This window comes from Protopterus annectens, chromosome 5.part0, assembly GCF_019279795.1.
Source record: "Protopterus annectens isolate FY-2018-M chromosome 5.part0, PAN1.0, whole genome shotgun sequence".
In the NCBI taxonomy this organism is placed as follows: Eukaryota; Metazoa; Chordata; order Ceratodontiformes; family Protopteridae; genus Protopterus; species Protopterus annectens.
Window position 1 is genome coordinate 1138275259 of NC_056735.1, and position 20545 is coordinate 1138295803.

Here is a 20545-nt window from a genome sequence, read left to right on the forward strand (position 1 = left end):
AGCCAGTCGGCATGCAGGTAATATGAGTCAGTCAGAGGTTGACTACTGATGCCAAGCATGCCAATCAGGAGAAGCAGAAACATGAACAATTCCTTAAAAAAGGAAATTGCAGGGCTTACTTTACTTTTCTTTATGGATTTAAGTTCTTCACTGATAAACTTCAGAGTGAAGAAGGCAACAACAGCTTTTTCTTTAGGAGGGCAGTGGCATTAGGATTCAGGAGGTTCCTAACATTGATGGATTAGCTCGGCCATTGGCAAAACTTTGGGAACTGCAGCAGTTCAACTTCAAGCTAAAAGCAAGGATATTAGAATTGTGCAACAGAACAGAAGATCGGTGAAGAGTGGAGACTACGGTAAAATGTGCAAGCCAGTGCTTACCAAAATGATCTGTGATTTTTTTTCTCTACGGAAGTATATCTTTAGGTGATGTATCTTTGGCTTACAGGTTTTGTTAGAGAAGTAGAGAAAGAATAGGCAAACTTTTGTATATTTTTATAATTTGTGTTTAGTGGAGAGGGGAGTTCTCTGGTGTACATTTGGGGTGGGAGTAGGCAAAGTCTGGCAGCATAAAGTAATTTAGAGGGGTTGGGAAATTCTAGCGGCTTGGATTTTTTTGCTTGCATTGTCTGTAGGAAGACAAAAGAGCTGATTAATAACTTCAACAAGGAGCTTACATAATAAAAAATATTAAGTTATTGTGCAGAGTAATAAGATTCATTATTGTTAAGTCTATTGTACATTATAATTTTAGTGTTGTTGAGGATAGATGAATTTTGTGCTGTGTATTTGGGGGGAGGTAGGGAAATTCTGGCATGTTAGGTATTTACAGGGCTGCAGCTTGAACTCTCCTTCCACACTGTCTGTAGGAGGGAAGAACTGCTTACTAATAACTTCAGCTAGGAGGGCTTAGGATGGCAAAAATGAGTTAATTTTTACTTACAAGTAATTTTTATGCATTGATATAATTCAGTATTGTTTACCGTGAATAACTGTTAAAATTGTTTTTAAAACGATTGTGTGACTTGCCCTTTCAATGTTGAACTTCAAGGAACATGGACTTTTTAAGATTCAAAATGAGGAATATTCCTTATAAGGATGTACACTTGAAGAGGTATTGTTTAATAACTCGTGTGAAATGCAATTTCCCAGTGACATAAATGCATAGGTTATGAGAGCTGCTGCTTTTGTTTTCTGACTGTAAGTGGATGATTTGTTATTGAATGCATACTTAGTTATGATATTGTTTTTGGTGATTATACAATAATTTTTTTTGTTTACTTCAGTTACCCACTTTTTGTAGTAAAGAATCTAACATGTATACAGTATTAATTCTTCATTGATTCATATTTCGACTTACTGATTTTGCTTTAAAGACCACTTCAGCCCAGCACTGCCGAAATAGTACATTTTCGGGCAGTAGAAAGATAGTGTTTCACATTTTGCCTGTTTGTCACACATTGTCAGGTTATGTGCTCCACATTGATCTCTTGACAGGTTGAGACCAATGCCTGCTTCCTCCCAGGCTGGGTAAACTTTGGGAATCTACCCATATACCAGTAAGGCATGTTTATGGAACATCGTACATTTGTGTTAAGTTCCACTTAACTGTAACAGTAGATGTTCGTAGACCACATTGCTCTACTGACAGTACCCTTCCACCTCCCCCTTTCTGTTGGGTTCATGTAGTTGGTTGTAGGAGGTGCTGTTGAGTTTAGTTCAGTAACTTTTTTGATTTGTGTGTGTGTTTTTTTAATTTCTCCAAGTCTTTTGGGTTTCTAATACCATGACTGGAATGGACCCTATTCCTAAGTCAAAGTACAGTTAATGGTCATGAAATTAGTATTGTTTCAATCTTTGATGTCAGCCAGAAGTGCTCTTCGCAGCACCTGTAATGTGCCCAGTAATGACTCCTCTTGCAATTTGTATGGAGTTACATGTATTGGTAGCATATCTAAATACAATTATAGGTTCTTTTTTATAAAGCATTGTGGATCTTAGTACTATTGGAACTGTCTAGGTATCTTTCTTCCACATTGTACTCATTTCTGCCTGCAAATCCTGATATTTTATGACTTTGTGTTTCTCTCTATGCAAGACACTGTAGTCACTGGTTGTAGCAATTTCAGTAATCAATGCTACTTTTGTCTTCTTTTCATGGACCACTATATCTGTTTTTCTCAAATTTGTCTTTTGAAATGTTGGTAATGGGTGATCCCATGTGATGTAGACTTCATCATTTTCTATGATGCTTTATGGCTCATTTTTCCAGTGGTTTTTTTAGCTACTTCAGTACCATAATGTTTGCACAATCTCCAGTGCAACAAACTTGCCACATTATTATGCCTTTTAGTATACAGTCCTTCTGCCATTACTGTGTCACACCCAACAATGAGGTTTGTGACTGTTTCTAATTCTGTTTTACAAAACCTACATTTCTGTGTTTCTCCCACATGTTCAATGGACTTTGTAAGCCAACGTGTGCATAGCCCACTGTCTTGGGCTGTCAATATTAATCTTTCATATTTTGGTTTAAATTCAACTCTCCTTAACCATTCCTGCATTCGATCCTGATCAACATGAGGTTCTTCCAGAAGTTTTCTATACTTGCAACTATACTTTCCACATTTCTTGCCTTCTCATCTGATCCTTCACCTTATATTCTTTCTTTTGTATTTTGGCACATTCAGTTGCTGCCTGATTTTATCTACTTCTGGTTTGATTTACATTCTTGCTTGATGTCAATATGCTTCTTCTAGACTAAGCAGGGAAGCCCTCTTAGATTTAATCTATCTCCTCATGTTTCAAAACTTTCACTACGTTTGGGTTCTGTGAGGTCAGCAGATATGTGTGCAGTCCTACAATTGCAGATCTATACATGTAATCAATTTCAAGGAGGCCCATACCCTCTTCGCAACGGGGAATATATAATCTTGGCATGCACTTATTGTTATAAATCATTTGGTGAGCATAAGGCTTCCTATTTGTTTTCCTATCTAATATATCCAACACGTTTTGGGGCTAGTCAATCACTTCAAAACTGTAAGTTAGGACAGGAAGAGAAAATTGGTTTATAGCTTGAATTTTGTTCCTAGATGTCAGCGCTGTTTTCAGGATTAATTCAAGTCTTCTAAAATATTCCTTACTATGTTTTATTCACATTTGTTTATGCTTCACTGTCGATCCTTCATCAGTTCCCAAATACAGTAGAACCTCTGCACGTTGATCACCCAAGGGACTGTAACAAACTGGTCAACATAAGGAACTAAGCCTGCTGTACTGACACGTACATGTACTTTACTTTCTTGTACAGCTTTTATTAGAGAATATCATACAAAATCATATATAATCAAAACACAGTAAAATCATACATACAGTATCATACAAAATCAATACATTTCCTGTTTTCTCATGATTTAATCATTCTTTCCGGAAAAAAAAAAGTCAAGTCTTGGTCTGTTTCTTATTCTTATTACAAAGGTAATAAGCACCGTCAACACTGGCTACACCAGTCAGCATACCTGGGCATTTTTCCACAGCAAATTACTTCAACTGCATTATCAGATGCCTGACATCCTCTTCTTTTGGAGTCTCTGCAATTTTTGTGTCATCCACACTTGCTTCTTCTACTCCATCAGCTCCTTTATGCACTTTTACACTGGTCTGTACTTCGGTCAGTATCACTTGGAAAATTGCCTTTGGGTCTTGTTCATTACAGTTTGCCACCTCATCATCCATTGCAACAAAACCTTCAGAATCTACTATTTTGAATTCTGCCATGGGAGATGGGCTGTCTTATGGGGCCAAAACATCGTGCTCTTGAGTTGGGACAGATCCAGCTTCCTTAAAACACTTCTGTACCATTTCTAGCTGAACTATATTCAAAGCAGAACTGATCCAGAGGACAGCATCCAGAGCGTTAACTGATGCAGAGGATGAAGTTGCTTCCATAGACGAATCACAGGTTTGTGTTTTAGTAATGACCCACTGCAGGAGTTGGGCCTGGTAGTGCATTTTAAATGTTTTGATGATGCCTTGGCAAGAGGTTGGATTTCTGAGGTTGTGTTTGGAGGCAGAAATGTCAGTGTCACGACTGTGAGATGATTCACTTGCGGGTGGCCAACACAGTGGTCTACTGTCAGAATAGACCGTTTCTTCTTCATTTTTCAGTCGATACACCTTACCCAGTCCTCAAATGGACACTTTGATCTCCATGTGACGGGGAAGTCTCCAGGCTTCAGGCTCTTGAATGTGTGTGTTTTTTGCCAATTTACCAATCACCAAGGGCTTTAGTTTCTCTCCGGTTGAGCTAGCACAAAGCAGAACTGTGAAACATTCTTTGGAAAGTTTTTTACTCTTACGCTTGTCACCCTTCATGATTAGGCTGCTGTCAGGCATTGCCTTAAAAAAAAAGACTCTGCACTCTTTGAAGCCTCTGGCGAAGTCTGGGAACTTTTTCATGAACTCTTCCACAGCTTCTACTGGAACTTCATTGGATTCACCACACGACTTTCTGGGAGATCTCATGTCTCAGTTTAAATTTCTCGAGCCAGCCACTTGATGCTTGAAAATCTGCCATCCCAAATTCCTGTGCAAATTATTTAGCAACTTCTTGGATCATCGGCCAGGAGATTCGGGCATTAACTGCCCTCATTTGTTTGAACCAACATAATGTGGCTTTATTGACTTCATTGATGGTAGTTTTCCTTATTTTCTGCTGTAGGTCTCTGTTTTCCTTACCATATCTCTCCAAGTACTCATGTTTACGTTTTTGGATGTTGCTAACTGTGGTCTTGCTAACACCAAAATGTTCCGCCATCTTTCTTTGGTTGCTGCTTTGCAGAAAATGTAGATCAACCTTTTCCTTCAATGTCAACTCTTTAAATACTTTCCTTTGGGCCATCATGTCTCAATTAACTGTAAAATGTTTCAGTAATTGTAGGATGTACCTACATTTTAGATCAGTCCTTCACGCTGAAAAATTCTTCAGCAACATGTGATAAGCAATAGGACTTTAGGCCTATTCCAACATGCAGTAATAATAAAACATGAAAAAAGAACTTATAGTAAAGAAAAAAATAATACAACTAAGGGGCAAAGCCCACACCTTCTATCCCTTGGTGTAGAGTAGACTCAACTGGTAAAGTTATAGAGGGTAAATTTAATATTGTCACAGTCCAAGTGGTCAAGATACAACTTACAGAAGTGATCAATATAGAGAGGTCGGTCTTCCATTGCGTACATGTGGTGCATGTCCAGTCTGTGAAAATTAGATCAACTTGAGGTGGTCAACTATGGAGGTTCTACTGTATTTATCCCTCTTGCTCAAGTTCTTTTATATCACATTCTTGTCCCAAACTGATGTTTTCATGTTTTCTTGGTGGTGCAGTTTTCTTGCTTTAAAGGTTGCTTTTACATACTTATCAAGACCAAATGGCATTCTTATATCATCTGAAAAAGTTTGACTACTTGTAGTTGTGCTTTCAGTTCCTCATCTGATTTGCTATGCAGTTTTAAATTATCAACAAAGAGAAGATGAGAAGTCTTTACACTTTGTTGCTTTCTAGGAGCCAAATTATAGCCATGGCCTAATCTGTTAAATAGACAGCTTAATTGGTTAAGGGCAAGACAGAATAGCAGAGGTGACAGGGAGTCACCCTGGACTATCCCACTTTGGATTTTTATCCATGGAATAATAATTTGTCCATTATCATGACTTAATTGTAAAGTGGTCTGCCACTATTTTGTGGTCACTGTAATGTAGTTTATCAGTGTAGAATGTATTTTATACATTTTAAGCACTCTTTTATCCACAAATATGTTGTACATCAAATGCATTTTTGTAGTTAGTCTATGCCATACTTAGATTCTTCCCCTTTTTACAGTTTTCCATGATGACTTTATTTCGAAAAGATGATCCTTTGTTTCATATGACTTTTATTTCCCTTTTGTTCTATCGCCATGATTGAGTTTTCTTCTAAATGACTATAAACTCTGTTGGCATGAATTCCCATGTATAGTTTATAGGTAGTTGGAAGGCAAGATATTGGTCTATAATTTTTAGGGTAGCTTGCAGGTTCACTCAAGTAGGAGCACTGTTTTTCCTGTTAGCCTGCTTGGTGTCTGTTCAGGGTGTGCATATAAATAGTTCTTACTCATGGCTAAATCTTTGTGCAAAGATGTAATACATTTAGCCAGAAGTTAGTACTGCACCTGAGCCTGCTGTTTTTCAATTGGAGGCTTTTCTGAACTTTGTTTCAATCTTTGTGACTGTTACTTCATTCCATTTCATATCCTGTCCCTTTGAACTTCTCATACATTTTTTTTGTTCTTCTATCCATTTTGCATCTTTGTTCCACAGGATCTTCATAAATCCTTCTCCAAAATTTATCTATTTCTTCTTTTTTGGGTGGTCTTTCAATCCTTTTTCCTTGTTTCCTAATTCTCTATAAAACTTTTTAGGGTCATCAATAAATTGCTTATTTTGTTCTTTCCCGTTATATTTATCTGTCTCTTCTAGGTTTTTCTGCCTGCACTGATATTTTTAGTTTATTATTTGCAATAGTGCATGATAGAGCCTGATCCGTTATAATATTGCTCATTGCTTTTATCATGTCTATCTCTGAGTATTTTTGTTGATCTGTTCCCTCTTCTATACTCCTGTAATAGTGGCAATTCTTATCTTAACTGCTTTACCGTTTTCTCTATTCAGTACTTCCATTATGGTATTCGATTTCTCCCCTTCCTTTCCCTTACTACCCTGTGTTCTTGTGGTAGTACTTCTGTTATATCACATGGATGTCTATGGACAGGCCTAAATACACTGTTCATTTGTTTTCTCAAACTTCTGTCTTTTTGGGTTTTATTGACATTCTTCAGTCTATTTTTTTCATTGATATTAATATATCTATGTATCTCTGTTAAATCAAGAACTCTTCTCTTAGCTCATTTTCTTCTAAACTGAGGGCACATTTTTTGTTCTCCATTTTCTGCGGGTATTCTGTAGAAAGTTTTATATCCTCTTCCTGACACACATTCCCTTTAATTTCATCCTGTGTGATTAGTTGCTCTGTCGTATGGGGACGCACTGACCTATCACTCCTCAACACTGATTGCTCCAGAGTTGCCACAGTTTCCTGTTCCTTCCCTTGCTGTCCAGCGTCAAATAAACGTTTATACTGGCTTTCTGTGTAAGGCTCCAAAATATCTTCATATGGCAACTGACCAGTTGCTTCCCGTTCCACTGGTTTCTTCTCAATTTGGATGTCTATCGCTCTATCCTGTTGTGATGCTTTCTCAGTTAGGTTTTCTACACTAAATCCTTCACTTCGTAAGTACTCCATAACTTCAGGTTCGATTTCTTTAACTTTCCATTACTAATCTTTTCTACTTTTCCCCTTTGTCTTCTTATTTTTTGTATTGTAAAGTTTTCCCTGTCCGGATTCCTTTTGTTGCTGCTCTTTTTGTATTGATTAGTTTTGCTTTCTACTTTGCATAAATACTACACCATATTAAATCCCTATTTCTTTCCCATGTTCATATTTCTTCTTCAGATGTCTGTTGATCTTCCTGTTTCTCCTTACTTTGAGGACTTATTCCATCATGCTGTGATATAACCTGTGTTAGACAACAAATCTGTCACTTCGCAGGCATTCCATAACTTCAGCTTCTACTTTTTAACTTCTGATTTAATGACCTTCTTTTCTACATTCCCTCTTTGTGATATTTTTTTTATTGTGACATTTTCCATATCCGTATGTCTTTGCCTATATTTCTTTTAAATATCTTTGGGGCTGCCTTTTTTGTATTGATTAATTTGGCTTTCGACTTTGCATAAATATTACACCTTATCAAATCTGTGTTTCTTTCCTGTGTCCATATTTCTTTTTTATACTTTTCAAACATCTCTAGGTTTTGTTGTTTATATTTATTTCCTCAGATGCTTCGTTTTCCAAACAGATCAAAATTTTTTGGTCTGTATAATGTTTTTCACAAATTTGTTGCATTAATGAATGCATTTTTTTTTATTTGAGGCTTCTGACAGTTTTTCTTTTGGAAGTATTTTTCGTTCCTCTAATTTCTGTCGTAATCTTTTTGTATATCTTGCATCTGGAAATTCTGGGCTTTTTGCATAATAGTAACAATAAATAATTAGTTTCTTATCCTCAATAGTCCACTCTTATCAGTTTTTGTGATTCCTGGGGACTGCTGTTTCCTTCTACAATCAGGGCTGTATGGTGTTTGGAATGCTTGTGTTTCATTTGCTCTTCCTGTTGGACCCTAGGAAACTGAAAGGGCCTGTCTGTAAATGTGAAGAACAGTCCTGGTCCTTCCAGATCATTGGTTCTTCACCCTCAAAGAGAGGCAGTGGGAGGTGTTCTGAACTTTGACAGACTGCCAGAGGGAGAGTAGCAGGCAGTACTACCAATGTGTCAGCAAGGCAGTGTGTTCTGTGAAAATCTACTGTTACAGGTAAGTGGAACTTTTTTTACAGGTGTACTTTTTCACAGTCTTGGTAGTCCTGGGGTTCATGGCCCCATGCATACCAATGGTTACTCTAGCAAAATTACATATGAGAAACTGCAGTTGTACCTTAAGAACAGATGACGGCAAGAATGCTCTATATCCGGAGTACCCATTCCCCCTCTTACCTTGCATAAAGAAAAAGTTTTCATGGTAGTTTTCATACCAGATACACCAAAACTTGTTACCTTTCATAACGGCCTGGGAGCCCAGACTGCCACCACAGACTCTGGCACAGCCTGGTGAGTACATGTAGGAGACGGAGTATTTAGGTCCATAAGACAAGAACTATAAGAAAAGACACATTGTGTCAAACAGAAGATGGCAGTAGTTTTAATCCTCAAAATGTCAAGCCCATTTATACTCCTGGGACACTTAATATCTCCAAGGTCAGAACCACAGTTTTGTGTTCACATCAACAAACAAGGGGGGTACCTACCTGTTATGCACTTTGACAGTGCAACAATGGTGATTACCTGGAAATCATGCCCTGACCCTGTAGCTGACTTATATCCCATCTTATGAGAACGTCATGGTGGACAGGCTGAGCAGAAGTTAAGTAGACCCACATGAATGGATGTGATCCTAGACTTGTCACGCAGGTAGTGTGTGCAAGATGTAGGCCTTTTTGCTCCTCCAGACAAGAGGCAACTGAGGAAATTTTGTGCTAGAGTAGTAGCCGTAAGAACACGGAGAGTGAGTGGATGCCTTCTCCATTCTGTTGATTGGTTAATTTCTCTGTGCTTTCCATCCAGTTCTCCTAATCCCTAAGCTATTAAGGAAAAAGAAGAAGCCAAAAATGTTATTGGTTGCTCCATTTGGCCCAAAAGAGACAACATTTGTTTTCCTTTCTGCTAAATATGGCAAGTACAGAACTCAGACCGTTGGCCTTCTGTACTGACAACTTTGATGGTCTAGCACTCATTCTGGTTAGGCACATTTTCTCAGAGTATGTGCATATTTTAAGGGAGGTTGGGAAACCTAACATGAAGAAATCATACCTGCCAAAAATTGGGTTATTCTGTCTTTGGTGCCTTGCCTAAGACCAGGACTCAGTTTAAGTAGATGTATTTCTGGTACTCTGCTGCCTGTAAGATTTTACAGAATGGATCCTATGGGTCTTTATTATGCTTGCCTAATGGGTATGTGTGTATAATATGAATATTAGGCATTTCAGCTTGCTTACCAGTTGGTAACCCCCTCTACTCACAGCTGCCAGTTTAGGAATTCCTGAAGTGGGTGTTGCACATTAGACCACCAAAATGAGGCATTACTTCAACATAGGACCTCAACTTTGTCCTAGAGATTTGTGTGGATGGAAGGATGGTACATGATAAAAAGTTTACATTGGCAACCTATTTCCTCATCTCCTCATACCTTTCATGGAATGCCAGCTTTTTTGTGGATTTCACTTCTGAAAGAAAAAAAAAGTTCAGAAATGCAGGCCCTCATGGGCAAAGAAAGCCTGAATTTCACAAGGATATCATCGCACTATGAACCAAACCTACCTTTCATGCCAAAAGTAGTAACCGAAGTGTCCCTAAAACATACCATTCATCTAAATGTCTTATTTCCAAATCCACAGAATACAAGAGAAAAGATCACCTTCTTTGTATGTTCATAGGCAACTGAGATTTTAATTGAACAGGGCAAAACTGATGAGAAATCCAGGTACAATATGACTTGATCCTGCCGATTTGACCCCTACAATAATAAAAAAAAAAAAAAAAATTAAAAATGTTGTAAAAATGCTTTTTATATGTATGTTAAAAAATGTTATAAATATGTTTTCCCCTCTTGTGGGAGTGGTGACCAGTTGTTCTATATCATTTGAGTTTATAAATTCTAGGAACCGTTGGGCGAGGGTGTTTGGTCTTGAGTAGTTTTCCCAATCAATGTTTGGATAGTTGAAGTCACCCAATATAATGGTGTTTGGAGAGACCTTCATATTCTCCAGTGTTCTCAGGAAAGCCGAGTGAGGTTCCTGTGTTTGGGAGGGTGGTCTGTAGCAGGCTACAAACTGAAAGGCAGTTTTGCCCACTGTTAGTTGCACATGGATGGTCTCCGATGCTTTGTGCAGTGCCACTAACCTGGAGGTGTGGGTATCTTTGATAAATATGGATACTCCCCCTCCTTTTGTGGTTCGGTCCGAGTTTTGGGGCCAGAAAGCATGGTATGAAGTATAACCTGTTAGTGCTGGGGTGCTCTCGGGAGCCTTGAACCAGGTTTCTGTTGCTGCACAGATATCAATATTCTCCATACTGAGGAGAGTCTCGAGTGCATGCATCTTGAGGTTTAGACTTCTGGCGTTGAGCAGCATTACCCTTAGTATTTTTTTCTTTGTGTTGTCTATGGAGGTGGGTTTGTCTTTTGAGCCTTGCCTAAAAAAGGCACTATGGGGGAGACAAGAACCTTTGCCAGTATTCGAAAACTCAGGGGTGACAGGTGCAAGCAGTCCCTAGCGAAGCAATGTGGCTTGTCGAGCATGTCATCCCAGGCTGACAGACACTGGATCCCCTTTGAATGACACCAATACTTTAGCCAATTGTTAAAATTTATCATTTTGTCTTTATACTGTGGCATCATTCTTGGTGAGGGTAAGATGCTACTCAAGGTTAGGGTCATACCGGCCTGGGCTACATGATCAAAGAGCTCACCTATGTCTTTTTTCATGTAGTCCAGGTTGGTACGTCTCAGGTCATTCACACCAGCATGAACAATGACGGAGTCATATTTGTACTTGCTTTGGAGTGACCTGAGTGCTTGTGTTATGTGGCTGATCCTGGCACCCGACAGGCAGCTTACAGTGACCTTCTCTTGTTCAGCCTGGTGAGTGGGACGTCAGTGTGTCTGACAATAGAGTCACCTATTACAAGTGTATTAGGTGTGTTGTTTAGCCTTAAGGGCTGTGACTGTGTGGCACACTGACTTTGTGAGCTATGTGCTATGTGGGTATTGTTTCGTGGTAGGGGTTGCTTGGATGTCTGCTTTGGAGGTCTCTGCTGCTTGGGCAGATTTTTATTTAGAGCCTCCGAGTATGTTTTTCTGTGTTTGTGTTTGGTTTGTTGATGTGATAGGTCTATGTGAGACTGGATTTGTGGTGTGTGTGGTTACCTTTTCCTCCTGACAGGCTGTGCCAGTACTGGGTTGAAAGAGTTTAGCCTCCAGTTTGGCTATATAGTTGCATCTCTCACATATATTTGAGCTTGCTGGGAGGAGGAGAGGGTGGTCTGTATACATAAGGCAGTTGTAACATTGCCTCAAGATTCCCAGATTCACCAGCTGGACTGGAGAGTAAACCCAAAACTGACCTTTGGACATGCCTGAGTAATACAGGGAACTAATTGACTGATTAGAAAGAACCAATTGGGAGCAAGTGCTTAAAAGGAGTATAAGAGGATGTAGTGCTTAGGTTTATTAGTGTTTACCTATGAGATTACTTGTATGATCAAGTGCAGGGCTTTAGAATGAAAACAGAGTGCTTATTTTGAGATTTAGAGCAGTTCTAAGGGAAAAAGTGAAGAGCACACTTTGTGGAGCCGGGAATAGTTTAAACCTGTTTAAGCAGCGCTGCCCGACACTGCTCTGTGCGCAAGACCGTGCAAAAAGAGTTGCAGGGTTTTAAGAGAGAGAGATCAAGGAGTTTGGAATTGACCCAAAATGGCCAATAAAACTACAGCTTCTAGGCAGTAACCACTCCTACAGGGACAGGCAGGCTGCTCAGTGTTAACCACTGCCACTGGTGAACACAGAGACTTCCTTTTAGCCCAAACAAGCACTGGCCTCCAAGAAACTTACAAACAGTTCAGAACAGCAAATCTGTAACTGAACTTTCTTAAATTTCAGAAAGTGGGGAAAAAGCAAGATTTTTTTTTTGTTTGTTGTGTTAGTTTAAAGGTAGCAGAGATACACAAATAGCAAAATAGTCAGAACAGTGCAATAAATGACCCCACACTTGAGTGCTAGGCCATAGTCAGGTAAAATGCAATTTTAAGAAAACTGATTTTAAATGAAGTGCAATACAGGAAATGCAGTAAACAGGCTCTAGATGTGCTCTAAATACTGTTTGTAATACAGATATCAACTTTAGCAAGCCGGAAAACGCTGAAATGTAGGTGGCAAAGCAGTAATTTTAAACAAAAAAATCAGAAGAAAATGCTTAAAATCTCAAAAGTGGCTCCTTTCTTCCCTCAGCGTTTTCTCCCCTTGGTAGGTGCTTCAGCAACAACTATCAAGCCTGAAAAGATGCCAAAAACACAAGGCAGCAGGGTTTTGAGAGAGAGAGGTCAAGGAGTTTGGAATTCTCCCAAAATGGCCAATAAAACTATAGCTTTTAGGCAGTAACCACTCCTACAGGGACAGGCAGGCTGCTCAGTGTTAACCACTGCCACTGGTGAACACAGAGACTTCCTTTTAGCCCAAGCAAGCACTGGTCTCCAAGAAACTTACAAACAGTTCGGAACAGCAAATCTGTAATTGAACTTTCTTAAATTTCAGAAAGTTGGAAAAAAGCAAGATTTTTTTGGGGTTTTTTTTGTTTTAGTTTAAAGGCAGCAGAGATGCACAAGTAGCAAAATAGTCAGAACAGTGCAATAAATGACCCCACACTTGAGGACTAGGCCAGAATCAGGTAAAATGCAATTTTAAGAAAACTGATTTTAAATTAAGTGCAACACAGGAAATGCAGTAAACAGGCTCTAGATGTGTTCTAAATACTGTTTCTAATACAGATATCAATGTTAGCAAGCCGGAAAACACCAAAAAATAAAACCATTTGCCAGTGCATGGATGACATGCCTGCTCCTGGTCCACTCACACCTCACCTCCAAGGAATGAATGAGCCATAGGGCTTTCATCAAGGGAAAATGAATGTATCAGTATGGCAGCCCTAGATGCTCAGTGAAGGAATGAACCATCACCTTCAAGGAATGACTGAGCCATGCTGCTTTCAGCAAGGGGAAATGAATGCATCAGTATGGTGGCCATTAGAGAAACAAGATGGTGAGTAAAGGAATGAAGCTAAAGCTGAGTGAAAAACAAAAACAGGTTATGTTACTTTTCAGTTTTACTGTTCTGTTTCTTCAACTGTAAAACAGTAAAAAAAATGAACTCTTAAAGAAAAAGTAGCTTACTGAAATTATCATATTGGATGTGCAACCTATTGCCAACATACAACAAGTGTTTTAAGTGCACTTCTCCACAGAACAATACCTAACTGAGAACATGAAGGTAGTTGACTGGCATTTAAGTTCATTAAAACATCTCAGGTTTCACTCTTTTGTCCTTTCCTTGTATATATATAGACTATGTATCAGTTGCAAATTATTTGTCTACAATACTTTTGCTTGTGTATACAGAAGGATTGGTGTCTTGACATCAGTTCAAAGAGGTTGAGGAATAATTGCAGTTGATAAGTGTTCACTGTCAGTAACAAGAATTGTATTATTTCCCATGGTACCAAGAAGGCTGTACAGCTAAGAGCTAGTGCAAGTAGAGTATTACATTAGAAAGCAGTGTGGTGTAAGGGATAGAAGGAACGCAATAACTTTAAATAAAAGAAGACAATTGTGTTCAAGGGGTGAGACAATGGAGCTTTACACCAATTAATGCAGTCCATAAGTCATCATAGCTTCATATTAGAAGAATCAGTTGGTGTAGAACACATACAATTACAGATTTAATTTAAAAAGAGGGGAGTATTGCACTGTGCTTATGATATTATACATCTGTAAATTGTATGAGGCTAAGATAGAACAACTTCAAATTATACGTGGTAAATGAAGCATAGTACTTAGGCAGTACTGGTTAATATGAAGGGAAATGACACGGCATAGTTTTAAGGGCAGAAATTACTTTGTTTCCCTCCTTTCTGTTTCTCGACCCCTCCAATTTTATATCCAGTCTTGTATACTTAGTGAGCTTGCCGCCTGTCAACTTTTTCTGCAACATGAGATGCTTTACACCTGTTGTAGCTCACTCGAGATTGGAATAAGGCAGTGCAAACATTGTTGCATTTTAACTGGCTAAGACCCAGAAGGGGCAAATGATTCTTAAAGACACAGGGACATTATTGTGATTAAGTAACTCAGTATTCATACAGGGTATCAAACTCAGGCCATTAAAGCACTTTATCAGCCGCAAGTTACTTTAACCATAAAGCCATAATTATTCATAACACATCCTGCAACCTGACATTTTAAAGAGAGACTATAGTGAAATTGTGAAACACTGCAGATTCATATTAAGTAAAGCAAAAACGGTATTATTTTATTTTATTATTTATTTATTAGAATATTATAAGTGGACTGGACCCAAGGTCATTTTTCATCCAAGACTTGTTATAATGTAAAATAAGCTAATACACAGTGCCACTAGTAGCAGACAAGTACAGATGTATAACTAATAAATAAGTATATAACATTAGTTGCAGTCTTTTAAATGTAAACTAGTCCCAATGGTGTAATACAAGTAAAGGTAAGTCCAGAAACACCTGACATCAACAGCAATCTTATTCTGTTAAGTGAGCTGTAAGAACAACTGCACTTCAACTCATTAAAACAGAATCTGGGAAGGTTAGACTTAGATTTGAATTCATAACTTGAGGTTAAGTTTCCAACAACAACTGGCAGTGACTTCCAAACTGTTAGATTACAAGCTGAGAAGGACTTGGTGTAACAATTTAAATAACTAATGTGGCATTTGTGTTTGCATAGTTAGTAAGCTAGAAATGGAATAGTTTAATATTTAAGTTGAGGGTGGACTTTTACAGGTTAGGGAATGTCAAGCTGGATTCCCCCTAAGTGACTGGCAGAATATTAGCTTTGAGGAGTGAGACACAGAGGTGTTCATGTTTGAGAGCTTGTACAAGAGATCTACAGATATTATTATGGGACAGCATGCAGTCAGCTGTAGGTGGAGAAGGGTATGTCAGTGAAGAGTAGCAAGTACCCTCTTGGGTATAATTGCCCAGCTTTCTGATGTTATCATATTGAAATTGAGTTGTCCCAGAGTCTCTGGGACAAGCAATAGGTTTAGGGTCTGCTGATAAACTGACACAAACATGATGGATCCCGGCTTCATTTTGCATGTCTCCCTACGGGATATCACATTCCCCAGGCATTACAAATGAGCAGTGAAAGACTCACTACACAAGAATTTGGGAGACCCACCCAAAGCTAGGGTCTGCTTTGGGACTACCTGCAGAAGCAGCTGGAGATCTAGGAGGTGGGTAGACACAGTAACAGGGAGGACAACTGGAAGACTAAGCATAGCTGGGCAGGGGAGGAATTTCAAACCTGCAAAAGTTTCATACTGCTTGCTGTACAATCACCTAATGCTGATGTATATTAATAATGTTAATTTTAGACTCTGGTGCATATTATTAAGACTTTATAATATGTTTATATGCAATTTTATATATTTTACTATCAACCTATGTTAGTGTCCAGTATTAGCTATGCACTGGTCACATTTAATTTGCATTTACTATATTTGCAAGACGTGACTTTTTATAAAATATGTTGTACACTACACACTCTGAATATAATATAACTACTTTTGTGACTAAAAAGGGTCTCAGGGCTAGCAACATTTACCAGTTAGCAAATAAAATACAATAAAGCACCAAAAACAGCTTGTAATCTGCCCGTTTTGCCACACTATGTGGGTCTGATATATGATTGCTATCACTATTTAAATGTGCATATTTTATTCTGACATCACACCAGAGCCTTTTCAAGAGACCATTATATTTTTAAAGCAACCAAATTTCTACACTGAATGCAGGTTATGTATATTAACATGCAGTTTCCTTTCTTCTTGGTTGAACAACACAGAGGCATTCAAATAAAACTGCCTAAATGATCTTGCATTATAAAATACAATTGTTAAAGCTCTTCTACATTAAATAAACACTAAGAATCGAGAATGTGGGATAGCGAGAAGAAAACCGCGAGAAATGAAATGAGAATGAGACAAATGTGCCAGAGGCAGAAACTTGCATTGCCTTGGTAACAGACAACCACGCCGAAAATTTTGCCATTTGCAGTTGACATTTGGATCTTGGTAGACGGTACCACTTAGCGAAGCATCTTTTTTTTAATATTTCACTAAATGCAGTCTCCATGTTACAGTCTGAGATCTAGGTTTTGGAATTATTTGGGGACAACTGCCCAACAGCATAGTGGCAGGGTGAGTATGGGGTTCTTGGTATTAAAGCGAGCATTACTGGTTCCAGTTATGTTAATCCAGGAAGAAAACAAATATAGTAACACTGACAGGAGGTAAACAATTAGACTCGTCTGCAGATCCATTCTACCTGACAGACATGTATAGGACACTGTGGAGAGAACTTGTTCAACTGCGAGAGTAGCTCTGTTTCTTAGATACAACTGCCCCAAATCAATTATCACTGATTTCAGGATGGGGATTAGGTTAACTCTATGGTGACTCTTGCTTTTAATCCTAATTTTTGTATCACTGCTAAACATGGAAGAACCTGCTACTGGAAAATGTGGACCATTTCCAACACATGAGATAGAGCCCTCTCTCTAGTGGGCAGCTTTCTGTCATCGCACTTTACCCCTATATAATTACTTTGCCATACTTAACATGCCTTCTGTAGCAAACTGTAGTAATGCCTGTTAGCCACAGAATAAAACATCTTTTTTACTCAAACTTGTTTTGTACACAATGATAATAATAATAAAAAAACTATATTACTGCATTTTAAACCAGAACAAAGACTCTGCATAATTTATACTGTTGTAGTTAGCACACCAAACATGACACTCTTTCAAATGTACCAGTTGGTGCCTTGAAAATTGGACTTCAGTAAAATAAAAAAAATTAAATTACCTCGATGTTGATCACTGGCTCACACTTGATAGCAGTTTCAAAGTAGTTTGTCCAATGTAATTTTTATTTTAAAATTAGATTGTCTTCTGTCTGCCAGACAGTTACTAAACTATTACCCAAATGCTATCACAGCTCTCTCCAACACGTCTAAATTACAACGGAGATGCAGTTGGAGGAGGATCATTATGAAAAAAACAAAATTATCTGACTGCAACCTCCAATCGCATCTCCGATGTATAGGTGCATTTGGTGACAGGATTAAAGATGCACCTTATTTATAAAAAAAAAAAAAAAAAAAAAAAGTTTAAAAAGGGGCTGGCATGCATCCCTGTGCCTATGCCTAAATCAGCCACTGCAACACTGCAAAAAAACTGGGAAAAGCAGTGACAAAACTGACCATTTCTGCCTGGATTTCCAGGATCATTATCTTCTGCTACACTTACCATGGAACACATCTAAGATCCAAAATTAAGGCTCACTCTACTAGAGCTATGGCTTCATCTGGAGCCTTCTTAAAGGGACTGGACACTGCCTCCATTTTAGAGGCAGCTACATGAGCTTCTGTCCATACCTTTACCAAACATTATAGACTAGCCCAATTTCCCAATCTAGAGCAGGATTTGATAGGGCGATCCTTCATGAATTTATAGCAAACAGTTCCAAGCCTCCTCCCTCTTCTTCCCTTTGGGCTTTGGCATTCACCCAAGGGTTGGAATACTGCAACATGAGAATAGAAGGACATAGAATGGTTGTGTAAAATCTTACCATAGATATCCTTCTCTTCCATGTTGTAGTATTCCTTCCCTCCTCCTTCCCCCTTCTTTTAATAAACTATCCCTTCTTGGATGTCACTGGTCTCATACAGCTATCCTGGGACTGGGGTCCGACTGGAGTGTTCAGTTCTGAGGAATGGTATGTGCAGATATCACTTTTATGGCCCACTCCCTTAGCCAATGTCAAACGTCCCACGTACCTAGCAGTGACTAGAAGCTTTTGTATACTGGCCGGACGTTCAGGTAGTAAGCAGAGGCTAACCCAAGGGTTTGGAATACTGCAACATGGAAGAGAAGGACATCTATGGTTATGGTAAGGTTTTCACAACTATTCTTTCTCTGCAGATGGAGGATAGTGAAGATGTACTGTACAGTTAGAGCACAGTTAGTAATGGAGCCATAATAAGGTAAGGAAGTAGAGGAATTATCCTGGAGAGGAGCGGCATGTATAGAGACAGTTGTTGCTTAATGATAGCTTTAGCAAGATTTTAAAATTATTGAAGTTAGTAGCTTTTGAAAGGATGGTTGGGAAGACATTTCAGTGCCTGGATATGGAGTATAAAGGAGTACCTGTGGGATTTAATTTTTATGTTAGGATTAGATATTTTTTGGCTTTTGGAGTTCTCTTGGTTGTGTGTGGAATTGCAGGAGGTGATTTGCTATAGGATATTTATCTAGATTTAGAATTTTGTATGCTATTTTTAGTTTGAGAAAATAAAAACAGAAGTTGTAGCAAATTTAGTTGTTTGAGGGCTTTTCAGTAGTGGAGTCTAATGGGGAGAGCTGTTGCCAATCAAGTTATTTTATCACAATGTTCTAGTGTGAATAGCTAGATGATTTTTTGCAGATTGGTTAGGACAGGAAAGCATAAAAGGAGGCTTGATATTAGATAAGTTGTTGCTATGGTTAATGTGTGGGAAGGAGTCTGCAGTTTATTTTAATAACTACATTGGGTATTATGTTGGACAAAGTTTCAACTGTCATCTATCAGTACCTGAAATAGTTTTGTTTGTGAGACTAATTCAGTTTGTGTATTATTTGATTATGTATGATGATTTTAACTTAGTGGGGAAAATATTATTAATCTGGTTTTGTTTGCACTTAGTTTTACTTGGGAGTGTTTTAGCCAATTTTCTGTATAGGTAAAGGATTATTATGCAGTGTTTTGGAGTTGTATATAAGTTGGGATTGAGCATTTAGTAGTAGAATTTTTCGAGTATTAGACAATATTGGCATGATTTTGCTGATGTATGTATGTCACTAATGAAGAATTTGAATAAGAATGGGCCTAGTATGCATCATTGTGGAAGTCCTGTTGTGCCAAGAATAGGTGAGGAGTATGCATCTTCCTAATGGATATTTTTGGGTTCTCATAGTTAGGTGGCTTTTGAACCATTTTATTGAGATTATTAGGTTAAAATCTAAATCATACTTTTGGTGGAACAGTTGATTGTGAGGTACTATGTCATATGTTTTGGAAAGGCCTAAAAACTGGCAGCTATTGAAACTGGTTAAACTTCTAGTTTACTGTGTGTAGAAATGACAGAACTGTACACATTACTGTGGGCTGACATAAAGCCATGCAGGGTTGTGGATAGTGGATTATTGTTTAGAACTTAAAGACTTTGTTTATGTGGGCAACTTTTAAGTATTTTTGAGAGTGGTGACAGAGTTGCAATTAGTCTAAAACTAGACAAAACTAAGGACCTGCCACCATTATATAATAGGATGATATAAGACTGATTCCAGATGTGAGGAGTTTAGGATTATTGGGGTCTATATCACTTAACTGTACTGTCACTTTAACAAACGACATTTCATCGAAAATGCCATTCATTGAATTCCCCTCGTGGGGGGCTGTGCCCCCCACACCCCCTGCCAATTATATATATCAACTCTGAGATCGCACTACAATGGGAAAAGGGCAAATTTCCCGATCTTCACTGTGCTGCAGTTTCAGTATGAATAGTTCGACAAATGGCATCTTCGATTGTAACTGCACTAAAAATGCTATTTGATGAACTGATTTTTTTTTTTGATGAACTGCTAGGGACCAAGGATTAGTTTATGGAGCAATTTACAAAGCTCCTTGCTGCCATCTGTAGGTAATTTGCTAGTAGACTTTATTTGGCCACTGTTGTTTTTAGCACGATGAGCATTTTTTTTTATTGTGGTAGTAGGTACTTGTCTGAGGGAAATATGTTGAGACTATGGGTGTTATTTAAGGTTACGGGGATGTATGTTTTAGGGGTGGAGGACTGAGTTTTACTGTGCTGAGAGAGAGAAAGTTGAATCTGCAGGCATTGTCATAAGTTTTGTATTGGAAAAATTTAATTGCATTAAATTATAAATAACCCAACCATAAGCACAATCAGCCCTGTCAGTCAAACGCAA

The 20545-nt window shown here is 38.4% G+C and overlaps 1 protein-coding gene across 1 annotated transcript in view; it reads left to right on the forward strand.

Moving 5' to 3' along the window:
• CCDC138 (coiled-coil domain containing 138) overlaps positions 1 to 20545 on the forward strand; it is a 1743291-nt gene that overhangs the window by 1162094 nt on the left and 560652 nt on the right. The window lies entirely within an intron of this gene.